The 19,217-nt window shown below is 34.2% G+C and overlaps 1 long non-coding RNA gene across 1 annotated transcript; it reads right to left on the reverse strand.

Annotated features, from left to right (window-relative positions):
• Positions 1-17,076: 17,076 nt before the first annotated feature.
• LOC145051705 (uncharacterized) lies at positions 17,077-18,193 on the reverse strand. The gene is made up of 3 exons (XR_013683777.1): positions 17,936-18,193; positions 17,373-17,471; positions 17,077-17,239 (listed from the first exon to the last, which is right to left on the reverse strand). It is a non-coding gene; the product is annotated as an uncharacterized LOC145051705 (long non-coding RNA).
• Between the last annotated feature and the right edge of the window lie 1,024 nt (positions 18,194-19,217).

A 19,217-nucleotide genomic window follows, 5' to 3' on the forward strand; every position in this document is an offset into this window, starting at 1 on the left:
GGTTGATGATGGACTGAACTACATCGAGAGACCCATAGCCATTCTCTATAGGAAGACAAAGGAACTGAGGAGCAAGAGGGTAGAGCTGGTGAAGATGTTGTGGCAACACTGCAAGGGCTTGGAGTGGACTTCGGATCCCGAGGAGGAGATGAGGGAGCACTACCCAGAGTTATTTGAGGCAGCAGACTTCGAGGACGAAGTCTAAGATAAGCGGGGGAGAATTGTAACGCATAGTTCCTGGTGTGTATTTAATTAAAAATTTATACGTTCTTATATAGACACTTGATGAGTTGGAGACCCGAAACTCATCGAGTAGGAATGGATTCGGATGCGGGTTGGGAAGTCTACTCGACGAGTAGGACTGGCAGAATGAAACCCTAATTTTCAGTTTTTTTCACCCTATTTAAATGCATTAACCTCCATAGGTTGGCCTCATTTACAACCTCTAAGTCCCAAACCTTAAATCTTGAAACCCGAATGCATTGTGTGAACTTGTGAGTCATTTTTTAGAGAAAACTTGTGTATTTGAAGCTTGTGGAAGAAGGAGAAGCGTGAGGGCCCTAGAGAAAGCTTTTAGATCCAAAAACTTCTCTCCATTTGCAACATTTTCTGGTAAGCAAGTCTCAAACTTGCTTAATGATTTCTTAGATCTCTTCATCTTCACCTTTATTGGGTTTTGGTCCAAGTAGCATGGTCCTTGGGAAATAGACGTCCCAAGTGAGTATACTTCCAGATCTAAGACCTTGAAGGGCTTTCATGGCATAAAGGTGCAAACTTGATGGCCATTGAAGCCCCATGCAAGCTTTAGGATGTCATTTTGGTCTTTTAAGCTCCAAAAGGCCATTCATGGAGAGCAAATCAGAGACTTTACGTGTTCATGTGGTGTCTAGGGTCTAGATCTCAGTTTGTATGCTTTAGCTTGAAGTATCAATGGCTTTTCAATCAAGATCTTAGTCTTAAAGAGTTAGTGTTTGAGCTAAATCCATCAAGGAAGGGTATTAACGGGTAAAGTTGGAAACTTTACCCTTAAAAGAACATTTTCAGTATGTATATGAATTATGGAGCTTAGATATGAAGGGTAGGAGCTTAATCCATTAAGAAAGCTTAACAGACTGAAGAACTCGACGAGTTCATAAAGGAACTCGACGAGTTGGGTCGAAATGCCCTGACCCTGTAGAAGGAAAGACTCGACGAGTTTAGGACAGACTCGACGAGTGGAGATGGAGAGTCCTGATTCTGTTGATAGGAGAAACTCGACTAGTTTGTGAAGAACTCGAAGAGTTGGATCGCGATTTCATGGTTTTCTGATTGATGGAACTCGGCGAGTTGAGTCAACCCAGAATGTTAACTTTGACTAGAATGTTGACTTTGACCAGGGGTAAAATGGTTACCCTAAGAAGGATTATTGGATTTTGACTAAGTGTTATTGTGATAATGATAGTCAAGGAGCCATTGGAGTAGCCGTTAGAGATTCCTTACCGTGAGATTATGCATTCAACTTTACGGGGTGAGTTTCCTCCTGTAGGAACGGGTCGAAGGCACCAATGCCGCCCCGTTTATGTATGTTAGCATATGCCGGGCAAGCCCGATGTAGGTTTGTATATTTCCAGACTTCGGTCCAATGCCGGGGAAAGCCTGAGGAATGTTTGTATGCTTTATGTCTTCGTGATTCTTGCATGTTCTTGTTTTATATGTTTTCGGACTTCGGTCTGATGCCGGGGAAAGCCCAAAGAATGTTTATATGCTTCCAGATTTCAGTTCGATGTCGGGCGGGGCCCGGGGAATGTTTATATGTTTATGTTATATGATTATTTATGTGTATTTGTTGATATGTTTATATGTATATTGAGCTTTTCTTGATGTCGGGCGGGGCCCGATGCCGGACTAGTCCGATGTCGGGTGGGGCCCAATGTAGCGGGCAAGGCCCATGTTATGTTATTATGTGATTATGTGTATGGTATGTGGTAGTTTGGGGAGAGTCACTAAGCTTTGTGCTTACAGTTTTCAGTTTTGGTTTCAGGTACTTCCGGTAGCAAGGGGAAGAGCTCGGATCGACTGCATTGCACACACCATTATTTTAGCCTAGATGTTTTACTCTGGTATTTTGATATGAGTTTATGATGAGATACTTGATTTGATACTTTGACTTATGTTTTTGTATGAACTTATTTTGATAGATATGGTTATTTTAATACTTTAAAATGAAATGTTTGGTCCATATTTTTGGGATGTTTCATTATGCTTTCCCTGGCTTCCACTTTTTCTCCTCTGAAAATCAGTGTCACTACCTTCACCAAACAACCCCAAGCTTATTTCATGACGTCCTCCCATTGACAGGGACCGTTGATTCATACACCTTTTTTCTTATCTTCATCTCATTATTGATAGTCCACGATCGATACCTTTGTTATTATTTGTGTCAATGTGTTCATGTCTTCATCTGCAATTGCAATTCATGTATTCATAAAAATAGGCTTGTTATTGTGATATCTATGTCTATATATACATGAAATTTCTTGATCTCATCAACAGTAAGAGGTGCATGACGTTGTTCATCCTATCCCATGAGAGTTGTAGCAACATCTCTCAAAGTTTTTCTCATAGAAACATGTAGATCTTCTTTAACGGATCTCCAGATAGCTTCACCTTTTTCTTTACCAAGTAAGAACCTTTCCATTATTACTTTACAGTGATCATACTCTTCAACAACTAGCATTGGGGCACGAGAAGGGCAACCCACGCTATATGCTATTTGCATTGAATACATTTGTTGAGAATTAGCAGTAACCATTGAATCTCATATATAAGAGGAGAAGCGGTATATAGAAGAACTTTTATCCTGAACACAAAAATGATCAAAATGCCAAGGTAATTTCGAATCAACTATAATTTGTTCTTATGGATTCAAAGGACAACCACTCAAGCTTTGATACCAATTGTGAGTACAAGAATCAATGTGCAAGGACAATGTTTGAAAACTCAAACCTTGAGTTAATCTAAAGATCGATGTCTGTTCTTAATTGATGTTCCAGTCAAGTCTAGTAAAACCAGTCGAGACTTGAAGTAAATATTCAACAAAGTACACAAGTCTTTAATGAAGAAACTATGAGTATGATAAATGTAAAGAAAACAATTGAACAAAAATAATGTATAGAAGGTTTTAACATGAGAGTTAAGTGAAAGAGAGTTAAAGGAAATATTTGCAATCTTTGGAGGAACAATCTTTATCATTCATGTCATTAAAAACACTCGTTATATAGGAAAAAGGAGATTGTAACATTCCGTTTGAAATTGAGGGGTTGTTTGATATGGTGTGTAACTGGGTCCAAAGAGGGATTGGGTCCAATAAAAACCAATTGGCATGTTTGATAGGGATTATAAAGCAAGGGAATCGGTTCAATATGTTGACTCGGTCCAACAATTTGTCAAAACTCAGTCCTTGCATCCATTCGATGGACCGGGAACAAAAAAAACAATACCCAATCCCACATTTCCCTATTAATTTCGCACGACTGCTTCTGATATCATCTCCCTCCCACCGATTTTTTCCCTCAACGACGCAACAGCAACAGGCGATCAAGAGTAGGAGCCGAAACATTGGTAATAATTTATTCCTTCCTTCTCGTTCCAGATTTTTTCATTAAATGGTCTGTTTAATTGCTCTTTGGTGAATTGCACATAATCAATTTCATCTCTTCCTCTTAATCGTGAAAAGTGGACCAAGTATATCAGGGGAGATCAAAAACTAGATTTATGATTTTTTGGATGTTAGTATTAAATTAGGAGGATATAGTTGGACTTCTACATTGTATTTTTTTTGAGAAATTTTGTGACGGAATCTGTGAAAGAGAAGTCATCAAGGGTGATGGGTGATTGTTAAAGTTTCTTCTACAAGTAATATTATCATGCAAGATACTTCAGATTAAAAATAAAAAATTATAGGGCAAATTCATGAATAACAAATTATATTTGTGTCTAAAACAAGAATTCTCTATTTTATTAAGTAAATACAAATACTCAATGATGATATACTTGGTTACTTTGGCTGATCGAAAGTCCAACTAAAATACAAGAATAAAAAACGATTTACCATAGCGGACATATTTGTGCGTATATTGGTGTATACATGTGTATATATTTGTGTATATATTTATGTAACATTTTTAGCATTTATTTATTCCTTAGACATGGCGGAAAACAGAAGTAGAGCTAGTTGGTCTTCGGATTTTGTGAACAAAACTTTTCTTGATGCATGTATAAAAGAATTAACAAGTAACGGTCGGGAGGGTAGTGGATTTTAAATGATGTATGTTTTATTTAGATTTGATGTGAGAGTTTGTATTTGTATAATTATTTTATCTAGCACAACATAAGGGTAATACGGTCATTTTGCATCATTCACCAGAGTCAGTTAGATAAATAAACAAACAACATAAACTTAGTCAGATGTGGACACAGTCAGAACTTTTAACCCAGTCAGCTTTTAACCCAGTCAGCTCTAACCTAGTTAACAATTATCAAACGACCCCTAAGTAATAAAATAATAAACCCTGAACCCCAAGATGTAAATTTATATTTTGTATTATTTTGTACTAGCCCTAAAATCCATAATATTTAGCGGGGTGCTGGTTTCAGGGAGCCAAATTATATAATTTGGATTTTCGGGCGTTAAAGTGTAATTCTAGGATTTATTTTGTAAAGATTTTCAGAAGTCAGGGGTGTTTGGTATAATATTGTACTTAAATTGAAGGGATTTTGGAATGCTGAGGGCTGAATGGTAAATTATGTACTTTAGTTGAAAATATTTTGTAGAGGAGTGGCTATTTGGTTAAATTTGGATTTAATATAAAAGAAAAAGGAGAATGAGGGGCTGAAAGTTTAAATATGCTCTAGTGTTTGAAATTGGATGGGACTGATTACCTGTCACCCATGCGTCCCGTAATACCATGAAACCAACGTCGTGTTAAGCAGGGATGGTCGGGAAATGAAGTTGCGGGTGTTGTTGCCGCTTCTGAGAAGATGAAGCTAGCACCGGTCGCGTCTCTTCTCCGCCACCTTTTCTCCCACTGTTGCTTTGCTGCCGCCTCCCTAGCGGCTGTTCCACCCGCTAACGTCTATTGTTGCTAGCACTGCTATTGCCGCTGTTCGAGCCATTGTCATCGCCGTACGCCACCAGGTGGGTGGTTTTGTTCAGATTCCGAGCTAAGGCGGGTGTGTGTGCTTCTGCTACTAGTGTGCATGCCATACGTGTGTTTGCTTGGCCGGACTTCACAAGAAAAGCCACCACCACCAGCACCATGAGGTGGTGGCTATCACCTCCGACCACCGCCTGCCTCCACAAGGGTGGCTGAGTGTGTGTGTGTGTGTGCGTTCCTTTTTGGACATTATGATGTATGTGCATTGGTTGTAGGATTTCGACTCGAAACCCACCACCACCACCAACCGCCGTGCTGGGTGGCGGTGTGCATTGTATGTGATTGGATTTCTATTTGAGATGCTTGGACATATTTAGTCTAAAATTATAACCACCACCATGAGGTGGTGGCCGCCACCGTGAGTCGCTGTTGACCACCACTACCCGAGGTGGTAGTGGGTGGTGCCCGACTTAATTAACATTAATTAACCTACAAATTTAACCATTTGTCTAATTGGCACACAATTAGGTTGGAAACCTAATTAGGGTTTAGAAAACCGTAATTTTGGATATGTTAGTTTCGAATTGTCGGGACCCGTGTTTTGGACCATTGGATTGATGTTATGACTTATGCCCGATTATGTTGTATGTTTGGCCTAGTAGTATGATGGACTTAATGGATTAAGTCCTTAATGGGCTAAGTAAGAACACTTAACCCTAATCTTCATTTTATGTGAAAAAACCCCAATTGGGTTTGGGTTCTTGTTGGTCCATTTTCGGGAAAAAGTTGTTATAGGCCTTCGTGGGCCACTTGGGAATAGGTTTATAGACTAAGGAAATTATTGGGATTTAGGATAAGGCTCATTGGAAAGGCTTGGGCCCAATTTGGAAAATTAGGCCATAGGTGGGACATAATTGGGCCTTGATGATTATGAGACATTGGACCATCGGAATGCCAAGTGTTTAGACTAGAATAAATGGTTGGGTCTTAAGGTAAGACCGTGTAGAGGTTTGGGCCCAATTTGGAAAATTAGGCCATATGTTGGGCCTTGGTTGATTATTTGACTTTTGGGCCTTTAGAGTGTGAATTTGGGCCTTGGTTTTGAACCAAGCTAGGTTAGGGGTAAAATGGTCCATTTACCTCAAGTGTGGATTTATGGTTATGCATTGAAACCCAAATGGTTAATTGGGTTTTGTCTTGATGATTGACAGTACGAGGATTGGTCAGCCAGCAGTTAGGGATATATTTGCGGGACTTCGGCAGTGTGAGGTGAGTCTCCTCACCATACCAATGGGTCGAAGGCACCAATGCCGACCCATTTATCTAGTTGTGATGATTATTGCGGATATGCTATCGATACATTATGTATTTATGTGAAGACCATGCGGGGGTTCCCATGGCAATTAGTTATATGTGGTATGCTAGTTGATTGTGTGGTATGTGGTATGCTAGTTGTCTTTGTGATACTTGCATGGAAGATCTCGGGGGGTTCCCAAGGCAATTGGATATAAGACCATGTAGGGGGTTCCCATGGCATTCCGGGCTAAGACCATGTAGGGGTTCTCATGGCAGTGGGCTAAGACCATGTGAGGGTTCCCATGGCACCCGGTGTAAGACCATGGAGGGTTTCCATGTCACATTTATATGTTTTTATGTATGGCTTATATGTTTTGTATGATATTTCTATTGATTAGTTAAGATCATGCGGGGGTTCACATGGCAGTTAGTTAAGACCATGTGGGGGTTCCCATGGCAGGGAGCTAAGACCATGAGGGGCTTCCCATGGCAGTGGGCTAAGACCATGAGGGGGTTCCTATGGCACTCGGAGTAAGACCTTGGAGGGTTTCCACGACTTCCTTAAATGTTTTCATGCATGGCTTATGTGATTGATGTGGTTTATGTAGCTTATATGGCTGATATAGTTTATGTGATCATGTGGATTGTGTGGGGTATGTTATGGGAACCCAATAAGCTTTGTGCTTACAGTTTTGTTTACGGTTTCAGGTATCATTGGTTTGGAAAGGAAGGGCTCGACTTGATCGCAGTGCACACACCCATGTTTCCGCAATATGTGATTTTGGGATGAACTCTAATAAATGTTTTTAATTAGCAATGTTTTTGTAATACTTGGATTTAAAAGATATTTGTGTTTTGACTATAATAAAAACAAAATTTTTACCCTTGATTTTTGGTTCGTTATAGAGATACATCATACAAACTACATTTCATACTAAGCACTGGATAATAAACAACTTCTGACAACTGATTATTCAACTGATACAAAACGTTAAGTCCTATGAAATGTTACATCACATAAAATGTAACATCCCATAATTCAAGACTAAAAATTTCTTTTAATAAAACATTACTTAAAGCAAAATCATCAATCCAAAACATAATCAGAGTGTTAATTTCCAAAACACATGTTCGTTATCAGAGTAAAACATTCCCAGGCAGTCTAATCTGTGGTGTGTGCCATGCGATCACCCCGAGCTCTTCCCTCCGCTACCGGAAGTACCTGAAACCAAAATTGAAAATCGTAAGCACGAAGCTTAGTGAGTTCCCCACCCCACCACATACCATGCATAACCACATACTGCACATACTAGGCCACGCCCGCTATCCTGGGCCTCGCCCCTACAACGGCCCCACCGCTCTAGGCCCGCTTGGCTTCGAGCCCCGCTCGGATACAAATATGTTTCACTTAGGCCTCGCATGTCACAGGGCCTTGCCCGCTAACATATAATAGCACCAAACATATCACAACACATAAGCTAAACACATACTAACTGATCATGTCCTAAGGCCTCGCCTACCCTCGGCCTCGCCCTTGTCCTGCTACTGATGAGTCATGGAACCCCGTCCATGCTCCTACTGATAGTGAGATACGGGCCCAACCCACACCCACTCTTTCCCTAACTTGGGCCTCGCCCCTGACCTGTTGCTAATGAGATGTTGAACACCATCCACACTCTGCTAATAGTGAGATACGGGCCCAACCCACACTCACACCTTCCCTAACTTAGGTCTCGCCCCTGATCTATTGCTAATGAGATATGGAACACCGTCCACACTCTGCTATTGGTGAGGTACAGGACCTCGCCCACACTCACCTCCCTACCAGGCACATACAAGTATCACACAGACAGCAAGTATAACTATCACATAAACCATTCCTTGGGCACCCTCCCGCTATCATTGGACCTCGTCCTGAATATCATACTAGCATAATGTGTCTAGGGCTAACCCCCGGGTCTTCTACTCATAACTACATGGGCTGGCATTGTGGCCGTAGACCCATTCACACAAAGGGAAACTCACCTGCACTGGCTGAACTCGTTGATGATCCCACTAGCTGCTGTCCGGCAACTCTCTGAACTCCTGCTCCACTAGCTCCCCAAGCTACCAATATCAATGCAACACTTAGTCTAACTGACCCCCGAAAGACAACCAAGTCAACTCTGGTCAAAGTCAAGGTCCTGGTCAAAGTCAACCTCCCAGGTCAACTCTACTCGCCGAGTCAACCTACTGACTCGCCGAGTTCATAAGTTCAGAGTCCTTTCATTCGCGACTCGACTCGCCGAGTCAGTCCATGACTCGCCGAGTTTACCGATTTCCGAGTCCTGACCTGTCCGACTCACCGAGTCTCCACTCGACTCACTGATTTGAGTCTCAGCTTGAAGGCTTTGGGGTTTCGCGACCTGACTCTCCGAGTCCAAGAACAGACTCGCCGAGTCTAAGACAACCTTCAACAGACTCGCCGAGTTGTTCTTCCAACTCGCCGAGTTCCTGCCTAACTTCATCCGACTCGACGAGTTGTTCATCCCACTCGTCGAGTTCCTCCTAATCTTCATGCTACTCGCCGATTCCACTCAAAGGACTCGCCGAGTCCATTTAGATCTTCATACATGCATAGGACTTTTGAGTCATGCATGGACTCCAAACTGTAGATATACCCTTCCCAAGCCTATTCCTCACGTAAAGTTGCAAACTTTACGTATAGAGAAGGAGATCTAGGCTAAATACACCATAAACTAGGGTTTAAGGCAAAGAGGCTCCATAATCAACTCAAGGGAAGATACTTTATGCTTCGCAAGTCCACAATATGCTTAGATCCGAAGTAGCAACTTCAGATCTGGCTTCTAACTCAAATGGATAACTAATCATGGCTAAAAAGCCCCAAAACTCACAACTATAATAGATCTAAAGGAGGGAAACGACTTAATACCTTCAATAACTCAAAAAGGTTCCCCAAACTTCAGATCTAAGGCCAATCCTTGGAGCTTCATTGATTCCCCTCTTTCTTCTTCCTTCAAATCACCCAAAAATGGCTTGGAAGCTTGAATGAGCAACAATGGGGCTTAGTGTTCGGTGTTCTGGGTGAGAGAGGCAGTAAAGGAACCCTAGGGAAGAGAATGAGACGTTTAAATAGGCTCCAAGTCCCGAATTTAGGGTTTTCCTCGTTCAGACCAAACTCGCCGAGTCTCCTTGGCCGACTCGCCGAGTCGGTCACTTACTCCTTGACCCGGATCCCGCTCGGACTCGTCGAGTTCCTCCTTGGACTCGACGAGTCGTCCCTTAAACTTAGGGTTTCCTTTCCTTTCTTGGCATTCTTGACTTTAGGTGTTACATAAAAGACAAGAAATGATAAATACACAAACAGACAAACAATCTCGGATCTTTTCTCCATATCGGAGTGCTCTTCACTTCAGACACCATCTCTACTTCGGAACTTGCTGACTTCGAATCTTCAATATTTGTGATTGATATAGGTTCACTTTCAGGTTCCAACAATATTATAACATTATATTTCAAAGTACATTGTTATTTTAGGGTAAAACCTCTATGTAATGATACAAAGCAACAACACAGCTGATAATGATGATGCATTTGATGACATAAAAAACTATTATGACTGTAGATATGTGTGCATGTGAAGCCTTGTGGCGTATATTTGGATTTTCCGTTCATTATATGTCTCCTTCTGTTGTTCGTCTTCTTTTCCATCTTTCTGGACAACAAAATGTTGTATATGGTGTAGGCGATGATCTTGAGATCGTCCTCAACAAACATTCTGATTCTTCTTCAATGTTCTTATATTGGATGACATGTAATGAACATCATGAAGAAACACAAAAACTTTCATATGATGATTTTTCTACGAAATTTATATGAAAATTGCAAGAGCGTCGCTGGGCACCAAGACAAAAAGGATTTTCGAGTGGTAGAATTCATACAGTTCCTCCTAATCTCAATAAAGCGTATCTTTTTTAATTTTTTCTTAAAATAAAGTTAAAGGCCCAAAATCATTTGCAAAAATTCATACGGTAAATGGACACGAATGTGCTACTTTCAGAGAAGCATGTTATGCTCTTAGACTATTAGAAGATGATAAGGAATGTATTGATGCTATTGAAGAAGCAAGTCATTCATGTTCTAGTTATTATTTACGTTCTCTATTTATTTCGAAAATTTATTTGAAAAAAAAAAATACTTAATATTTACAAATTGATATTCAAGACAAATATTTAAAATATGTCAATAGTTTTTTTATTAGTTAGATGTCTGTCAGCGCAAAACGGTGATGATAAATAACTTTTTTGACGAATAATTTCTTATAGGGAAATAATTATTAGATTATATTATTAGTTATTATGTAATAAAAAGTTATCATTTTTAAATAAAATATTTATGTTTATACCTTATATTTATATTGCCTAGTTATACTATTGATATAAATTAATTAATATTGATGTATAGTTTAACAAATATAAATAAATTTATATACATTAATTTAATATTTTAAATTTGTATTTTTACTCCAAATTGAATTTTTTTAATTACTTTCTTTAATTTGAATTTTCAAATTTTTGGTAAGTATTAATGAATTATTTATGGATAATTGATTTGTATAAAAAAACTTTGTAACTTATACATCTTATGACTATCACATTTTATAATATAGTATAAAATAGATTGAATTATTTATTTATTTATCATTTTGTTTGCTTTAAAAATGTTTAATATTTAATTTTTTTAGTCAATCCTATAATATATATTATATATAGGTCCGTATAGTCTTAATTTATTTAATTATACAGATTAAAGAGTTACTTCTGTAGTCCTAGTTTATTTTTATTTAAGTATATAGTTTGAATGAGTTACTCTAAGTAACTTAAAAGCGGATTTACTTTTAGATTCGGTTCAAATTAAATTGTCTCGTTGTTTCGCTTGTATTTGGCATGCTAAGCAAGTGGGTAACGGCCAAGACTCTGTTGTGGCGCGTGGGGAGGTCATTAATTTGACCGACTTAGTGCTTTCCTTTTCTATATTGAACCGTGTAATCGTGTATTTGGATTATTCTTAACAATTCTATTCCTCCATACAAGCAATAACAAATAACGTTATTCTCATTTTATTTCCCATATTAGGGTTTGAGTTTGATAACTGTTTTTGAACAAAATGAAAACCACCACCGGAAGACAATTTTATTTTTTTCTTAATTGCTTATTGATTACTATAATTTAGATATTATAAATTTATGATATCTAATATACTCTCTTTTATATAAATATTCAAATAATTTATGTATTCTCTTTTGTAACAAATGGGTTTCTAAAAAATACCTTTCATTACTGACTTAAGGGCAAGTGATATGTATGTCATGCTACGGTATTAGTATAGATTTGGAGAAACTAACACAAAATTTGAGGTCATGAAAAGGGATTAAAATCGTATTTTGATTAAATAGTTGTTTTTATTGACTGATGTTGGGTGGGTATTAAACAGACATGGGTTTTGCAATATACCCAGACAAACATGTTCGAAAGGCAAAAATAAACAAGGTTATATGGTGTCATGTCGTCTTGTCATATTATTAAAATGTGATACGTTGTTTGTGGGTATAGCCCCATATCTTAGTTTCATATTTTAATATTTGACAAATTTCAGAAAAATTTAAAATATTTTCATTTATTTATTTAAAAAAAAACTATATCATTTTTTAATGTATTAGAATACTTATATTTTCTGAAAGTTTTATTTAAACTTTTTTGATGTAAGAAAAATCCAACTTATTTTCATCCACACATTTAAAAGACCACTATATTATTTTCTAATACATTAAACTTTTTTATATTTTTAATTTTTTTTTATCTAAATGGATTCTAACCAACAAACTTTTGATTGTCGATTACCTAGTATTTGTGGTTATCTAAGGTTTTTCGATCTCAAAACCTTAGATGAGACAAGAGAAATATAGTTTTATCTTGTCTTAAATTGATGGTCGAAGACAATTCAAGTCATTGTGGAAATTGCTAGAGTGACTTGGATTTTGGTGACACGAATAAGTAATTCGGCCCGATCGAAATGAATAAACCCTGATTGACGATTTCGAAGGGATATGCGTTTGGAGTAGGCGAAAGGCTCAATCCTATAGTTGCTAGGTTTATGGATTTACTATCTTTATCGAAGAAACTCGAATAGCGATTATGGATATACTTGTATATAGTCCGACCCTATAATTGCATGCATTAGTGGTTATAAGTATTCCTAGATATGGATTCCTATTTAATCACTTTGAAAACTGGTGAGTAATAGAAGAGTTTTTTAGTTTCTGTTAGTATACTTAGGTCACATCGAACCATGTTAATTCCCTTGTTTTTTTGTATTGTTTTCTTTGATTGTTTGTGGATCATTATCTGCTTTCTTTTCTTTTTTTTTTTAGAAACAGTTACATAATATAAAAACTCTAGCAAGGAACTAGAGGGGAAAAAGACAATTACATCAAGTTTATAGGTTGTTGCAGCCAACTAACCCAATTTTTGGAACAATTAAAATTCCTAATAATTTGATTAGGGAAAGAAGTTTGTGTAAGTATCTAAAGTTGTTTTATCTATATTAAGGAAAAACTATTATTATCATCCTTGTACGAAAAACAATGATCTATGGATCGATAAAAATATAAATATTTTTGTTTATAGAAAAATAAACATATTTAGCGACAAATGCCTACAGAACATGAAGTGAGGATTGATACTATATAAACATTTTAAGAAGTAAATGTAACAAAATATATGGGACTAGGGCATAAAAAGTCTTTTGGGCTAATAAAGAGCATTGATTTATCAAATAAATAACAAACAATCACAACAAAAACAATCTTAAACTTGTGCAATTTCATATATAAATGTTGTTTAGTCATATCTTTCATTCTAGAACCTTATTCCAGTAAGCTTTCAGCAATAATGTTGATGATTATTTTATTTTTTCTTAAAGACCTAAAAAAGATGCCTCGCTTTTGTTAGGTCCACAACACTAAAAGCTATGTGTAACCGTGATATTGAATCTTGAAAATGGAAGCCGTCTGATGTAAATTGGTATGGGAAACAAAAAGGTAGTTCACATATAAATTATGCTTCTACAAATAGACTTCATCATCATCATATATATATATATATATATATATATATATATATATATATATATATATATATATATATATATATATATATATATATATATAGAGGTTCAGGTGTTCAAAATAATTATTGTGTAATTGTATGCATAATTGTTGGCCAATCATTTCAAAAGGGTAATTTGGTAATGTTAGCTATAATTGTTTATGGTAATTGTTAATTGAATTAATAACCCCTTTAAATAGAAAATCAATTTTACTTCACCGATCGTTCAACTTTGTTAACCTTATTCCCCGATAAACCATCGACCACAACCATTTTATCGGCGGCCAAAAACCACAGGTATACATGAAATCAAGAACAATAATGTTCTTGTTTTCTTGGTTGGGAACGAAATGAGAGATATCAAAGCAAAACATGGTACATATGAAACTTACAACATTCTACTGGAATGAAATCTTGAATCTTGAATTCTAATTCTGTCATAATAGAATCTTGAAGATGAACATTATATGTGATGAAGATGAATAATGACCACCAATCTTCCAAAAAGAATGGATTATTCTACCAGAATAATATAAGACAAAATTGCAAAAATGGCCCTCGTGGTTTCTTATTTTATGTGGTTATGGTCCAAACGTTTGAATGGATTATTCTACCAGAATAATATCCTGCTAGGGGTGTTCGTTTGAATGGATCGGTTTGATTCAATTCAATCAAGTGAATTCAAATTGATTTCGGTTTTCAAAACATGGATCCGAATAGTCCAAAATAAATTCAAATTCGATCCGATCCGATCCAATTACAATTCGGTTGGATCGGTTTTTATAATTTGGTTTTTAAAAACTACAACATTTTAAAATGACATAATTATAATATTACTGAATTTTAGACAAGAAGCAAAAACAAATTATTTAGTTACGATTTGAAATTTATAAACAACTATTAAGAAGATATATTATATTTTAATATTTTATAGATAAAATATTTTTGAGAGAAAATGCATATTAATATATTTTATTAGGTGAAACTTTTTGAGCCTATTTCAAAAAATAAATTACAAAATTAATAAATACTTATATATATATATATATATATATATATATATATATATATATATATATATATATATATATATAACTGTTATTCGGTTTTTTTGGACTATTCGGTTCTTATTTTATAAACCATAACCAATCCGAAATCCAAAATAATATTTCGGTTTTGTCGAAAACCAATCCAAAAATCCAAATATCCGAACCAAATAGTCCAATCCGAATTGTCCAATTGAACAATTCGGTTTTATCCAAATACCGAAGAACCCTAGATCCTGCTAATTTTTGACGATGATAAGCGACACTTTTACTTATTTCGGCGACTTTGTGGTGAAACTAATAAAATTAAAAACAATTAATAGTATACTTTCAAAATAAAATACTAATCCAATAAGATAATATTTATATTAAAAAACTAATAAATTAAAAGTAATATTTCAATAAATTAATAATTCAAAAAAACAAATTACAAAAATTAATAATCCAATAATGTATTATTTATTATGATGTAAATATTATATATTAAAAATAATATTTGTTGATATATAATAATCTAATAAAAAAACAATTGCTCCAACAAAAAGAAATTATAAAAAGAGTAAACTAAAAGAAATTAATAATCCAATAAAATAATGTTTCGTAATATGTAATAATCCCAAAATATAATATTTATTATGATATAAATATTATATATTAAAAACTATATGTATTGATATATAACAATTTAATAAAAAAGAATTACTTCGACAAAAAAATTAAAAAAAAATTAACTAAAATAAATTAATAATCCAATAAAACTACATTTAATATATGAAGAAAATAATAAATTAAAAGTAATAATAAAATAAAAGATAATTAAAAATTACAAAAATTAACTAAAAAAAATTAATAATCCAATAATATAATATTTATTATGATATAAATATTATAATAATTTAATAAAAAAGAATTGCTCAACAAATTGTTTTTTAAAAATCAACTAAAATAAATTAATAATTCAAGAAAAAAATATTTATTAATATATAGTATTATATATTAAAAATAATATCTATTAATATATAATACTTCATTGAAAGAAAAAAAGAATATATGCAAAAATGGTCCTTCTAGTATAGTAAAAGACAAAACTATGAAAATGGTCACTGGGGGTAAAATTGTCATTTTAAGGATCTTAACGGATGAGGGACCAAAACCACAACAAAACTTGTTGAAAAGGACCAAATCTGTAACTATTCAAACGTTTGGACCGTAACCACATAAAATGAGAAACCACAGAGACCATTTTTGCAGTTTTGTCAATATATAATATAATGAAAAAATATACGTAATAGTATATTCTAATAGAATGATTTATATATTGTATTTTTTTGTTATTAATAAGTGTAACATTTTCATAGAGTAGTATATAATTTTTTTTTCTTTTCTAAGAATGTAATGAAATTTTTTTAACTTCTATCCAAAATTTTGTTATTCTTCACGAAGTTCAATAAAACCAAAATATATATTATGTCAGAATGTGTATTCTTGTATGGTTATTAGAAATATTAATAAAAATGTCTAAAAATTAACATAATAAATCAAGCTTTTGAATTTTGTTTTTATAAAAATAAGAATATTTTTTTTTTTATAAAAAAATAGATTTTTAACTTTTTTTTAGAAAACATGAATTTTTAACAAAAAAAAATAGAAAAAAATATTTAAAAATAACTGTAGTTTTTTTAAAAACAGTAAATTTTAAAAAATCAATAAGTTTTTTTTTTTTTTTAAAAAAAGGAATCTTAAAAAATGTATAATTTTTTTAATCAAAATAATCAATGTTTTAGGTTCATATATGCATATTTTTTCACATGCATATATATATATATATATATATATATATATATATATATATATATATATATATATATATATATATATTATAATATTTGTAAGTAAATAATAAAAAAAACTCATTTTTATTTACTAATCTATAAATACAGTAGTACAAGTATTTTATTCAATACAAAATTAAATATAAAAAAACAAAAAAATGCAACAAAATTTCAAAGCGTTTTCATGTCTTCGTGTTAACATTTTCATATTTTCTTCATTTTATCATTTTCTCATCTTCAACATTTTCCACAAATTCTTCCAAATCTACAAGAAAATTAAAAAAAAATGATTAATACAAGAACACTCACATGTAATTCATATGTGATACACTTGTGATTTACATGTGAATGACATGTAATTCATATGTGATTTACTTGTGATTTACATGTAATTCATAAGCGATTCACTTGTTATTTACATATGAATCACAAGTATATATATATATATATATATATATATATATATATATATATGTAATTCATTTGTGATTTATATGCAATTCATATGTGATTTACATGTAAATTACATGTGATTCATATGTGCTTTACATGTGAATCACATGTGATTTACATGTGAATCACATGTAATTCATAGGTGATATTTACATGTAAATCACATGTAATTCATATGTGATTTACATGTAAATCACGTGGAATTCATATGTGATGTATGTGTGATTTACATGTGAATCACTACATACAATCATAAAAGACAAACTGTAATTTACCATGAAACAGTAGGAGGAGTTCAAGGAAACGGCAACCTGACCCAATCAGAAACAAAAGAAAAAATATTGTATTATATATCTTAGGGTGATTTAAGATAACATTTGTTATATCCCAATCGTATGAAAAAAGTTATTATATTTATGTAATTATGTAAAGATTTGAACTTACAGGATCAACTTGAATTGATTGCATGTTTTCAGGTCCAGACCCTTAAACTCGAAATGGTCCAATTCCAAATTCTCCATAAGTGTCATCAGGTAGTCCACCCTGAAATTTGATTTAAATTACAATCTTAGACAATTACAAAATGAATGAAGAAAAATAGCATAGAAAAGGAAGGGATCATCTCCTTCATAAACACGTTCCTACACAACCATGATATTGTATAAAAACAAAAATATATATTTAAATAGTAAGTTAATTATGACTAGCCTGAGTAGCCAAAAACTTTACTGATTTAAGCATCTTGGTTATAATCAAACATTACTGAATCTCTGTTTTCCTACAAAACATAATTATCACAACTATTTTTTTACAAAGTAAAATGTACTTTTTATTGGTGTGTGACAATTGAATTGAATTATGCCTGAACACTTTGTTTTCCAAACCATGTTTCCATAAGGCATTCCTTTTGATCATCTCCAGAATATATATATATTGAAAATAAAGCAAAGTGTTTCTAGAAAAGTCAACTAGTCAAACATCACGAACAATAACAAAATAAAAACTACCTCATACTCTGAATATAGAACTCTCATGTTTTGTGTTAAATCTTCAAATTGTATCCCCTCGTTGGCTTCCATCTGTGAAGGATTGTAACTCGATTGCAAAGATGTTCTTGACTTTTCTTCATCTTCAATGGAAGTGTGATCATCTTTATGGACCACAAAAGCTTCTTCTTTAATATTGTGAAGTCCAAATAAAAACACAAGATGATCTTGATCGATAAAAGAAACATGATCATCCTTGTTTCTGAATTCATCACCTGTTAATTTCTGAAAAAAATGACCAGTTTTTAGGTTAATACACCCATTGCAGGTGAATCTTCCGTCATTTCCCTTGCAAACACATAAATAAAAAACTTGCTATTTCGAGTTATTCAGATTCAATCTAACAAGACTTAGTACTTTAACAAATCTAAGTTCTTCACAATATCTCATAGAATTCAAAACCAGATTAGTCAATCATAGCAACTAATTGACTAGATCATACCAATAAAAAAGCAGATATCGTCCACTATGAGAAATCAAAGCAGATTAACAGAACGATTTCTATAGTACTTCAAGAGAAAACTCAACATGGATCGGTAATGAATGTCAACAGAATCAGATCGAAAATTGAAAACGATAAAACCATTTGAGAACCATTAGCAGTTGAATATATATGTACACAAAGAGAAAGAGAGAGAGAGAGATACCGACGGATGAGCGGGGGCAGCGATGGATTCCAGGTAGCCTCCTTTCGATCTTCAACACATCAAGACATAATTTGGCTGTGATTTGAATCTAAGGAAGAAAAATAGAGACGAGGATTATGAGTTAAATATTAGGAATCGAGCAAAAACTAAAAATTCAATCGATTAGAAGAAAATTACCTTCATAATAATCCATAGGTAAATTCGATTTTAGGATACCTCTAATGATTTAATCCCTAACTACTTGATATCATGACTAGAAAATCAGTTCCAAAGCTCTATCGACAATTGATTTCGAAGAACGAATTTTCCAGAAATCGATTCGCAGCTCGGCGTGCATTTGCGATCCACGAGCTGAATCACTTTTTTTTCCGATTAATGATAAACAATCAATGGTTGACGGTGAAGGGATGGAGGCTGGAGGATCTCTCTTGATCTCTTTTCGATGCCAAGCGGAGGCACGAATATAGTGAACAAGGAACAATGGCGATGAAGACGAGGGAGAGAGAGAGAGAAAGAGAGAGAGAGAGAGAGAGAGAGAGAGAGAGAGCGAGAGAGAGAGAGAGAGAGAGAGAAAAGGTAAGATTCGATGTTTGAAT

The sequence above is a fragment of the Lactuca serriola genome, chromosome 5, assembly GCF_051521515.1.
Source record: "Lactuca serriola cultivar US96UC23 chromosome 5, Lser_US96UC23_V15, whole genome shotgun sequence".
In the NCBI taxonomy this organism is placed as follows: domain Eukaryota; kingdom Viridiplantae; phylum Streptophyta; class Magnoliopsida; order Asterales; family Asteraceae; genus Lactuca; species Lactuca serriola.